Below are 10,973 nucleotides of genomic sequence, written 5' to 3'. Positions count from 1 at the left end.
GTCAGCAAGCACTGAAACCCTGTATCGTTTATACATGGTCATTTATACACGGTCAAAAAATACAATAGGTGTTTTTCTGCCTTCTCCAGTAGGGTTGGTGACAGTTTTTAGCCAGCAGGAACATATTATCCTCTGGGATACAGGACAGATCCATACAAGACTCTTGACTCCTTCTGACAAATGAGAACCCAGAGCGTTGTGAAATTTTGTTGGCTCGAAGCTAGGAAACCATTTAGAAGTTGTAATTCTCATGTTCCCCAGAAGTGGAGGCTTAAATTTTCCTTGGGACTAAATGCTCTTTTCCTTTGATCAGAGTCCTCTGCAAGGACCTTTTAGTGCATGCATGTAAAGGAGGAACCCCCCCCCCCCCCGCCTTATTCTCAAGCAAAACTTACGAATGGCCCCGAGCTGCCCTCTGTGGGTACTGGAGGGTGTCTTTCACTGTGTGGCTGGTTGATGTGTGAAATTCTGAGTGAGGTGTGTTGAAGTCTCTGACTCTAATTCTGGTTTCTGTCAAAATCTTTGGTTTCTAAGTTTTTACGTTAGATTTTTTTTTTTAAGATTTATTTATTTGTTTGTTTGTTTGTTTATTTGACAGAGAGAGACAGCCAGCGAGAAAGGGAACACAGGCAGGGGCAGTGGGAGAGGGAAAAGCAGGTTCCCAGCAGAGCAGGGAGCCTGATGCGGGGCTCGATTCCAGGACCCTGGGATCACGCTCTGAGCCGAAGGCAGACACATAACAACTGAGCCACCCAGGCGCCCCTTTACGTTAGATATTTTGATACCAGACTTAAGGGTTCATAGCTCTTGTATCTTCTTAATATGTGTACCTTTTATTTCAGTTACACCTTCTGACCTAAAAGTTTTCTTTTTAGGATGCTAATACACTGTTCCCATTTTGCTTAGCTTTTTTTTTTTTTTAAAGATTTTATTTTTATTTATTTGAAGAGAGAGAGACAGCCTTCGAGAGAGGGAACACAAGCAGGGGGAGTGGGAGAGGAAGAAGCAGGCTTCCAGTGGAGGAGCCTGATGTGGGGCTCAATCCCAGAACGCTGGAATCACGCCCTGAGCCGAAGGCAGACACTTAACGACTGCACCACCCAGGCGCCCCCATCCATTTCACTTAGCTTTTATTTGCATGACGTATTTTTATAATTCCTTTATTCTTGATCCTTTTTATTCAGTGCATGCTTTAAGTATATTTCTTACAGTTTAGCTTTATATATAATCTGAAAATTCCTCTCATAGAGACATTTAGCCCATTCACATTTTCTTGTGGCTTTTTCATTTGTATTTACTCTTACTCTTGTTATCTTGTTACATTTTCGGTGTACTTTCCTTATTAGTTTTTTTCCCCCTGATTTGCGGTCACCTAACCATGAGCATCATAAGGCCTGTGGATTGAAAAGGTGGAAAAGGCCTCAGAGTCTGAGTAGCATATTCTGATATGACGTGAAAACTAAAGCTAAAATCAGTGCTAATCAAACTTGAGTAGAATAAATAGACCTTTTCCCCGTCAAAATCCAAGTTTTACGATGCAGGGCCAGAAAAGCCCATTGAATTCATGAGGAACGGGTCAGTGAGCCCCGCTGGGGTGCGACATCAGAACTGGAGTCAGAGCGAGGGGCCAAGCAGTCAGGTCACCAGCCCTGCGAGGCGTCCAGGGTTAGAGGGACCCGAGAAAACCGGGAAGAAGACGGGCACGGCAGCAACCTGGGAGGGTTCTGGTGATAAGATAAGAAAGCCGAGGTGAGGGCAGAAGGGTCACATGCAGCCCGCCTGACGGTGCCGGATTTCCTGTCACGCAAGCACCAGCTGGGCCTGAGCTGCGTCTGTAGGACGAGGGCGGAGCCCCCAAGGTCCTGGGGTCCCCGGGGACGAAAGTGACCACAGCGCAGCCAAGCAGAACTACTAAACAGTGGTTTAAAGGAATGGCTGGAAACTTCTCACTCAGATTGGGGAAGTTACCTGGCAATTTGCTAAGTAGAACAGGATAGTCTTGAAAGTACTCTTAATTACACAGGGAGTTTGCATCGTTGTCCAATGAAATCCACTTCGCCGCTTTTATGGGTGTTTGTGGGAAGATGGGCAGGATCTGTGCCTTCTGCTCTGTTGTTGTGCCTGTCATCCTTGATCTCGTCTTCTTTTTACTGTGGTAAAACGGAATGTGAAATTCGCCTTTTTAACCATTTTTCAGTGTGCAGCTCCGTGGCCGCCTTAGCGCGTTCACATCCACATGGTCGCGTGGCTGTGACCACGGTCCATCCATAGAACTCCCTTCATCTTCCCCCAGCGGAATCCCTGTACGATTAAGCACTGACTCCCAGCCCCCCAAACCCTGGTGAGCTCTGTTCTACCTCCGGTCTCCGTGCATTTGGCTCCTACAGGTACCTCACGGAAATGGAATCATCCAGCTTCGTTCTTCTGCGTCTGGTTTATGTCTCCTTCCGTCATGTCCTCCAGGTTCATCCGTGTGTCTCCCATTCTGCTTTTGCATCCATCCATCTTCCTCGGGGGGTAAACTCGCAGCAGGGACACTGCAGCCACGGCTTGGGGGGACCCTTGCCACTGTGTCTTCAAAACCTTTAACAGCTGTTTAGCTGAGCGAATTAGACCCGAATCTGTCGCCTGTGTGGGAAGGCAGGCTCTTCTTCTTCTTCTTTTTTTTTTTTTTTTAGATTTTATTTATTTATTTGACAGAGAGAGAGACAGCCAGCGAGAGAGGGAACACAAGCAGGGGGAGTGGGAGAGGAAGAAGCAGGCTCCTAGCAGAAGAGCCTGATGTGGGGCTCGATCCCAGAATGCTGGGGTCACACCCTGAGCCGAAGGCAGATGCTTAACGACTGCGCCACCCAGGCGCCCCAAGGCAGGCTCTTCTAACATGAATATTTAGCTGTTTGGTTTCTCCTCCCTTTTCTCAGAGCTATGGAATGTAGTCCACACCCCATCCCCCAGATCACCATCACCTACTAGAAACTGGGAGAGTCAGTCCTCCTTGTCACTGAGGAAAAGGAAAAAGCTTTGGTCACCAAGAATTTGGCCTCTAGAGCTCTGTAAGTCAGAAAGGTCTGTGTTGAAGAACTAGAGGCGGAGGGTGATAGATTGGGAGGGGGTTGGAGTGGAGGCTGGGTGTGGGTTTGGGAGTGAGGCTGCCCAGAGGCCTGGCTATGAGGTGCCATGATAGCCCAGAATCCCAACCCCAGGGCTCAGCTCAGCAGCCCTTCAGCCTGAGGATCCACGTCCTGCCTGTTCCAACCTGCTGAATTCCTTTTTTTTTTTTTAAGATTTTATTTATTCCCTTGAGAGAGAGTGTGGGCACACGAGTGGGGGAAGGGGCAGAGGCAGAGGGAGAAGCAGACTCCCCGCTGAGCAGGGAGCCCCCGTTGGGGCTCCGATCCGAGGACCCTGGGATCAGGACCTGAGCCAAAGGCAGACGCTTAATCCGAGGACCCTGGGATCAGGACCTGAGCCAAAGGCAGACGCTTAACCGGCCACCCAGGACGCCCCCAGGCTGCTCAATGCGTACAAAACGCAGGAGAAAATGAGGTAGGCTTTTAGACACAGCATTAGGCTTCCCGTGCAGGGCTCTTGACTTGAGTTAGCCGCGCCTTCTGGTTTTACGGGCTCATTTGAAGGAAGCATCTGCATTCAAACCTTGCCACCGTGCACATTTTTTTATATGTATAGAAACGTTAGATGTCCTGCCAGCTTCAGGAAGTAAAAGCGTGATTTTCAAAATAAAATGTTGTAAGAATGTTTCCTCCTGCTGTGGACTGAGGTCGATGTAAAGTGCCTTTGTCCTTTCTCCTCCCTGTCGATCCTTTGTCCTGCCGGAGGGCCTCCCTGGATCAAATATGCCAGCAGCTGGTATTGTCGCCGGCACCATCCAAAACCAAAAGCCATTATCATGCCATCGTTCAGAGAGATGAGGCCTTGATGTTTGCTGCTGTTCCCTCTCGATCCCCCAGGACAGCCTGTAAGTCTATTTAGATAATAACAGTCCCAAGTGAATGTGCACTGAGTATTTTTTTCCATTCTCTTATTCATGAAATGTTCATCTGGGAAAAAGAAATAGTCTAGCCACAGAAGCTGATGATTTTAGAGACTGAATTTGGTCTTTCTGGAAGCGAGAGGTGAAGATAGATTTGAAGATTGTCTCGTATAAATTAAGCTTGGTCATGGAACAAGATTCCTTAGAACAAATTGCTTCGTTATTACGTCTTATGCTCTTAGGAAGCGCATCCAAAAACACGGAAGTGCTGTTTCCCCTTAAAAAAAAAAAAAAAAAAAAGCTTTTCCTTACTAAAAATACTCTATTTGGAGTGCTAGAGCATGAGGGTGTGGACAAAATCATGTTGCTCTGCGAAACTTTGGGGACGGTCTTCTGAATGTAGAGGGGGGTCACCCACGCATTGTGAGAAGCATCTCACAGAGAAGCATCTGGGTGGCTCAGTCGGTTAAGCGTCTGCCTTTGGCTTGGGTCATGATCCCAGGGTCCTGCGATCAAGCCCCACTTCGGGGAGCAGGGAGCCTGCTTCTTCCTCTCCCTCTGCCCTTCCCCCACCCACTCATGCTCGCTTTCTCACTCTCTCTGTCAAACAAATAAATAAAATCTTTTTAAGAAAAGGATACAGAAACGAAGACACAAGAAGTTAAGGAATTGCTCACAATCATCAACTAGCAACTGACGGGGCTTCTGGCTTCACAAGCCAATCTCTTGGTCTCTCCACTATCGTCGTTTCTCCATGTATAGCGAAAGGACCTAACGCTATAGAGCTAAGTGGGGAAAAATCTGGGTGCACAAGTGTGCAGAACATGGGACCATTTGCATACAAAGAGGGGAAATATCCATGCATGTTTGTGTAAGTGCAGCACAGTGCTGTCCAATAGAACTTCCTGCGATGGTGAGAACGTTCTAGATCTTCACTGTCCAGCACAGTAGCCATGAGCCACTTGTGGGTCTTGAGCAGTTGAAAGGTGGCTAATGTGACTGAGAAACTAAATTCTAAGCTTCATTCAGTTCTAACTCACTTAGCCACATGTGGCTAGCGGCCATTGTATTGGATGGTGCAGGAGAGGACAGACGTGGAAAGATGCAAAGGAAGCTGGTAGGAGATTATTTAATCTTGTAGTTTTCCAACGCTACTTTAGCTGAACCGTCTGCAGAAAACGTTAGTTGGAAGAGCAGGTCCCCATAGCTGATCATTTCAAAACCACTGATACAATCTGACCGGTTCATTTGAAAGACAAGGAATCTAGAAGCCAGAAAAGTCGAGTCATTTGCCTAAAGTCATGGTCACATAGCTGCTTTAGTGACAGAGGAAGATCCAGGCTGGCCAAAATTTGGATTTGTTCTTTAGAGTCATGTATATTTTGGTTTGCCAAGGCTCATTCAGTCTGATAACCAGCTTAAGAAAAGAAAATAAACTTTTGTGTCCAGTATTCCCAGAACTCCCTGGGAATTCTGTGTATGACTTGTTTGTTTCCTGCAGCCCAGACCACATCAGGCCTCCTTCACGTCCCTGAATTACCTCTTGCCTTGCCCTGCCTGCTGCACTGTCTGTGGTGAACCATTTGGGACCAGGGACCAGACTTCATTATGTGTGTCTGTCCCTCAGCGCCTTACACAGAGCAGGGTTCCATGAACATTTGCTGGCTATAATTATAGACTTAAGAGCAATGGTTTGGGCTCTTTTTCCTGTCTAGAGTTGAGCCATTAATGCAGATGGTTCATAAGAAGGTCTTTTTAACATTTCCTTGGGGACTGGTGCACTTAGATAAGCTCTCAGCCAGGAGAAGGATGGACGTTAGAGGTGCTAACAGATTACTGAGCCTAAAAAGTGGGCAGTTCCGGGATGAATGAAACCAGAGCAGAGCTGCAAATAACTGCCAACGTTTTTAAGAAAAAGTAAGCCAAAAAGACAAGTGAAATTACTGACAATGAGGTACTCAACAGAAAGGCAAGAGGAGAAAGAAGGGGAAGAAAGTTCCAGAAAAGTGTTTCTCCAGAGATCTGGAATATGGTCTGGGCCTGGAGCTACAACATGGCAGAGAATCACGTGGGAACCAGGTTGAGGGGTAGAGAGAAGATCTGCTCACAGAAGTTATAGAAGAACCCATGTTCCCATGCCGAACCGCTGCATTTCATCTTCCTCTTACCGTGTCAGCTGCTGGGCGGGCTGGGCGTGGACCCAGCTAGATGGCTCAGGAGGTGTCAGGCGGCAGGGCACTCACAATGAAACTAGACCAAGTGTCACCATGCCAAGGCCAGAGAACTTCAAGACGGAAACGTCACGGGTGGGGACTCTCAAGTGTTGGCTTAAGGGAAAAAGGAGGAAGCAAGAAAGATGTGGCTCCAGCCACTCTCGATGTCAACATCCTTTCAATTCTGTCTCCAGAGAGAGGTTGCACTGGATCGCCTACACATCTCTGAGGACACAGCAGCCCTTTTGTCATTAGAAATCTCTCCTCCGCAGAGCGTATTCCTGTGGGCGTTGTCCCTTGCAACTTACTCATTTGGCCCTCACCACGTAAACCAAACCACAGCCCTTCCTAGACTTGCTTCTTTGATCTCCTCTTGTCCAGGTCTCAAACCCTCGATTCCTTCAACAGGGGAGATAAAGAATGGGAAGAAATCATTTAAAAAGTAAATTATTCCTCTAAATACAATTCTATTCCAACTAAAATCCCTCAGGATTTCTTGAGTCTTGAAAGTGAAATAATTAAAAATTCACGCAGAAGAATAAACAAGTCAGAACCTCCAGGAAAGTTTCCAGAAAGTCATAACGAAGGTGCGTTTGCCCGACCTGAGTGGAAGTACACTGTGATTCTGTAGTAGATAAGTCCCTGCTTTGTAGCCCATTTTCACCCATCCTAGGTATTCCAGAATGGATCACACAAACGGTGGAAACAGACCTGACCTGGTTCCCAAGGCCCATGTTTAAGAGTATTAAAGACATTGAGTTGACCAGATTGAGTAGGGCCCCATTTTTAAAATCTTCCAGGCAAGCAGAAGTTTTCAGACTTGATTTGGGAGATGGTTAGCCATCTAAAACCTTAAGTAGAGAAGTAAATGATTAAAGCAATAAGATGAAGAAGTTCCAGGGGCTCCTGGGTGGCACAGCGGTTAAGCGTCTGCCTTCGGCTCAGGGCGTGATCCCGGCGTTATGGGATCGAGCCCCACATCAGGCTCCTCCACTATGAGCCTGCTTCTTCCTCTCCCACTCCCCCTGCTTGTGTTCCCTCTCTCGCTGGCTGTCTCTATCTCTGTCGAATGAATAAATAAAATCTTAAAAAAAAAAAAAAAAAGATGAAGAAGTTCCGAAGAGGAGAAGAGTTCCAAGGAACCCCAAGGGGATTTGCTTGAGGAGCAAAGGGTTGGTTTCCATTCTCCCCTTTGCAACAGTTACAAAAAAAGTAAATAAAGTCAGATGCTCTGAGTTCTCTAGAGCTATGTAACTGCCTCAGAACTTAGCGGATTCCAGCGCACCAGTGTTCATTTTGTTCGCATGTCTGCAGTTTAGGCCCTACCCCTCTCTGTTCGTCCACGTCTGGGGCCTCCAGTGCCTAGAGGCTGGAACAGTTGGGGGTTGGTCAGTCTCTCTCTGGAAGGCCTCTGTACTTGGCTGACCTGAGTTTCCACATACCTCAGGAGCCTCAGAACCCCCAGAGAGAGCATTCCAAGAGCACTCAGTAGAAGTTCAAGGATTCTTATGACCCACCCTGCACATCCCAAATGTCACTTCCTCCACATTCCAGCAAGTCGTTAAGGCCAGCCCAGATTCAAGAAGAGGAGAATTAGACTCCATGTCTCAGCTGGAAGATTTCAGAGAATCTGTAGCCGCCTTAAATCTGTCGCATAAGCGGAAAAAAACTTAAGGTCTCTAGCCTGCCTTTCTAGCAAGTTCTTAATTGCATCTTCCCTCCCTCACCTACAGCCAAGGCTTTAGTCTTCTTCCTCAACATTTTTGGAAAACAAAAACAAAAACAAAAAACCCTATTTTTTCAGGATCTGTTCAGCCCAAAACATACAATTATGAGGGCTCTTATTCATTACCTTGGAATTGACATTGACTTATCTTGTCTGTAAGTGACGTCATTAATATTTTTAATAACATGTATTATTTTTCCTAATTATAAAAGTAATACATGGTCATTATCGAAAAATTGGAAAACACGATAAAGATGGGGAATGAAGTTAAAATGTCATCTCACTTAATTTGGTTTCTTGTTTCTGGCCTGTTGATATCTTTCTTGGGTTTTGACTCTATCCATTTGTTATTCTCTGTCCCTTCCAGACTACCTCAAAGTCAGTGATAATGGAGACAAGTATAGGACCAGTCCTCTAGATTGACCTTTACCTAATAACTACTGAGAAACATCACGGATCTAGAACAAATGGCATACAGCAGACCCATAAAAACCCAGAACACCACAATCTTCCCATGAGCTTCCCAGGAATGCCTACAGATTAGAAAACGGAGTTTAGACGGTCTTTTGTTTGTTTGTTTTTCAATATGGAACGTTTCACGAATTTGCGTGTTGTCCTTGCGCGAGGACCGTGCTAATCTCTGTCGTTCCAATTTTAGTGTATGTGTGCCAAAGTGAGAACTATAGATTGTCTTTCATAAACATTTTCCAAAACCAAAACAAGTTTGCTTAGCGTATTTGATAGACAACTCGGATATTTCCAGTTCCCTGTTCTGAGTAACAATGCTGTAGCATTTTTGTGGGTATGTCTTTGGGCAGATGCATTTTCTCTAGAATAGAGATACTCCCAGAGAGAGCTTGGTCAAATGTGAAATTACTTGGTCAAATCATATTTTTATTTTTTAAAAATACGTTTCCGGTTGCCCTCCGAAAAGCCTGTGCCAATTTATATTCCCATCAGCCAATATAAGAATACCCGTTTTGGAGGGTGCCTGGGTGGCTCAGTCGGTTAAGCATCTGATTCTTTTTTTTTTTTTTTTAAGATTTTATTTATTTATTTGACAGAGAGAGGCAGCGAGAGAGGGAGCACAAGCAGGGGAAGTGCGAGAGGAAGAAGCAGGCTTCCCACCGAGCAGGCAGTCCAGTGCGGGGCTCGGTCCCAGAACGCTGGGGTCATGACCTGAGCTGAAGGCAGACGCGTAACAACTGAGCCACCCAGGCGCCCCTAAGCATCTGATTCTTGATTTCAGCTCCACGCTGAAATCATCAGGCTCCACAGTGGGCATGGAACCTGCTTAAGATTCTCTCTCCCTCTCTAAAAAAAAAAAAAAAAACCAAAAACAGGAATACTCATTTCCCACATCTTCATTAACTCTGTGAATTAAAAATCTTTTTAACTTTTGCCAACTTGATGAGTGAAAATAGTTCACTATTTTTAATTTCTGGAGAGACTGAACACCTTTTCAAATGTTTCTGACTCTATTTCCTTGTCAGTGCGTTACTAATTCATTCCTCTGCCAGTTTTTCCCTGACTTGTTCCTCTTATTCATTATAAGAATATATTCCAGATCCTAGTAGTTTGCTATATATGTATATATATTATTTTTAATTTTGTTATACAGAAATTTAATTTTACGTAATCCATTTTCTTCATCCTTTTATACTTTTTGTATTTTATGCCTTATGTGGCTTTCTTTCCCTCAAGAGTATAAAACTATTTATCTTGATTCTAATAATGTCTAACTTTGGCATTTAAATTTAGCCATCTGGACCTTATCTCTAGACAACTAATGTCTGAGAGAAGGGAAACTCATGAGGAGACTCCCATGGCCAGCAGCCCTCTGCTTGGGAACAGTTTCCGTGTCATGGTGTAGAGAGCTGGGGTGGGAGCCGAGCACGGCAGTCCCACAGAGCTGAGGGAGGCAGCATCAGTGGCAGCTGAGACAGCAGCATTCTAGGGCGTGGGGCATCAGAAAGGAAAGAGCTGTGCAGAGAAGGGGTCCAGGTGGTCTGTGTGTGAGTCACCCTGTGTCCGCAACCTTGGGCGCTGCTGTCCATGGGTGGGGGGGGGGGGAGCCAGACTACTGGAGGTTTACCAGATAGCCTGAGATGGGAACAGAGAAACTAGAATCGGATGGGTGTAGACCTCTACCCAATGCACAGAATGAACCCCAACCCCGTGTTCAGGGAAGGAAGTGCAGGCTCCATTCATTGAGATTTCACATGAACCCACTGACATGTACATATGCTCTGTATTGTTTTTCACCAAATGTTCAAAATAAGCTTGGTCGTCCCAGGGCACTTCTGCACGTGCTGAACCTTAGTGAGAGATGAACTTCTTTTGTCCTCTATGATCTATACATTGTTACCCCCCAAAAAATACCTGGTCTGAGTCTACAGCTGTGACAATAAAGACGTATCAAAAAAGAGTCTCAGAGAAGTCCCAGGAATGAGGATATTTAGGTCACGGTGTATCCAAGACATCTAGTTCCTGCAGCAGTGAAAAGACTACATTTTCTTTTTTTTCTTTTTTAATATTTAACTGAATTGTAGTCGGCATACAGTTATTATATTAGTTTCGGACGTACGACATAGTGATTCAACATTTATATTATTTATACGTATTACTAAATGCTCACCATGTAGGTATGTTACCGTCAATATTATTGACTGCATTCTTCATGCTGTACTTTTCATCCCTGTGGTGTATTTATTTTATAACTGCAAGTTTGTAGCTTTTTTTAGTGGATTTTATTAATTTGAGAGAAAGTGAGCAAGCAAGTACGAGTGGTGGGGGGGAACAGAGGGAAAGGGAGAAGCAGACTCCCCACTGAGCTCGGAGCCCGATGCAGGACTCGATCCTAGGACCCTGAGATCATGACCTGAGCCGAAGGCAGATGCTTCACCGACTGAGCCAGCCAGGCGCCCCAGAGTTTGTACCTTTTAATCCTCTTTACATATTTGCCCATCTCCCCACCCCTTCCCCAGTGACAGCCACCAGTTTATTCTCTATATTTATGAGTCTGTTTCTGGTTTCGTTTGTT

General features: G+C 45.5%; 1 protein-coding gene and 1 pseudogene across 7 annotated transcripts in view; one reads left to right on the top strand and one right to left on the bottom strand.

Annotated features, from left to right (window-relative positions):
- SPECC1 (sperm antigen with calponin homology and coiled-coil domains 1) overlaps nt 1-10,973 on the top strand; it is a 257,749-nt gene that overhangs the window by 217,742 nt on the left and 29,034 nt on the right. The window lies entirely within an intron of this gene.
- LOC123779790 (U6 spliceosomal RNA) lies at nt 8,511-8,611 on the bottom strand (annotated as a pseudogene).

Source organism: Ursus americanus, chromosome 14 (genome assembly GCF_024610735.1).
Source record: "Ursus americanus isolate L20-20 chromosome 14, mUrsAme1.1.p, whole genome shotgun sequence".
NCBI classification, from domain to species: Eukaryota; Metazoa; Chordata; class Mammalia; order Carnivora; family Ursidae; genus Ursus; species Ursus americanus.
This window is presented reverse-complemented; position numbering and strand designations above follow the sequence as displayed.